Source organism: Myotis davidii, unplaced genomic scaffold (assembly GCF_000327345.1).
Source record: "Myotis davidii unplaced genomic scaffold, ASM32734v1 scaffold205, whole genome shotgun sequence".
NCBI classification, from domain to species: Eukaryota; Metazoa; Chordata; class Mammalia; order Chiroptera; family Vespertilionidae; genus Myotis; species Myotis davidii.
This window is the reverse complement of record NW_006297573.1, coordinates 4,545,223-4,546,204: the sequence shown is the minus strand read 5'-3', so window position 1 is coordinate 4,546,204 and position 982 is coordinate 4,545,223.

Below are 982 nucleotides of genomic sequence, written 5' to 3'. Positions count from 1 at the left end.
GACTTGTAGCATGTTTTCATATGTCTCCTAACCTTCTGTATGTCTTCTTTTGTAAAGTGTCTATTTAGGTCCTTTGCCCATTTTTTTATTGGATTGTTTATCTTCCTTTTGTTGAGTTGTATGAGTTTCCTATAAATTCTGGAGATTAAACCCTTATCAGAGATAACATTGACAAATATGTTCTCCCATGCAGTGGGGTTTCTTGTTGTGTTGTTGATGGGTTTTTGTGTGTGTGTGTGTGTGTGTGTGTGTTTTGCTGTGCAGAAGCTTTTTATTTTGACATAGTCCCATTTGTTTATTTTCTCCTTAGTTTCCATTGTCCTAGGAGCTGTGTTGGTAGCTCATTTATTTTGACTGATATATAGTATTTTATTGTATGCCTGTATCATGCTTTACTCATTTTTCTATTAATGAATATATAGATGGTTTTCAACTTCATGTGATTGTGAATGATGCTGATATGTACATTTCTATATATGTTTCTGTACTTGTTTCTAGGTATGCAAGCATATACCTAGAGGAAGAGTTGCTAGGTCATAGGGTATGTACATCTTCAACTTTACTATATATCAGCAAATTGTTCTCCAAAGTACTTGCAGCAATTTGCACACCATTCTAGCTTTTAGTTATTAGTATTTCAAATGATCAACTTACTGTCATGTATTGTGTTTCAGTATTATAAAATATAGGTCAGGTATTATTATCATTCCTATTTTACAGATGAGAAAACCAGGACTTAAATACTTAAGTATCTTTCCTAAAGCCACACAGTTAGTGACAGAGTCAGGATTTGAATTCATCAACCAGAATCCAGTGAGTATCCTCTTAATCACTACACAACACTGGCTTCCTCTTCCCGCATTGAAAATGAGGTGGAATGCAAGAGGGGAGAAAGAGAATGGGTAGAACTGATACCCAGATGTGTGCCCCTCCCTCTACCTCATCCAGACATTCTTGGGATTCCACCTCCTGGAAAATTAGG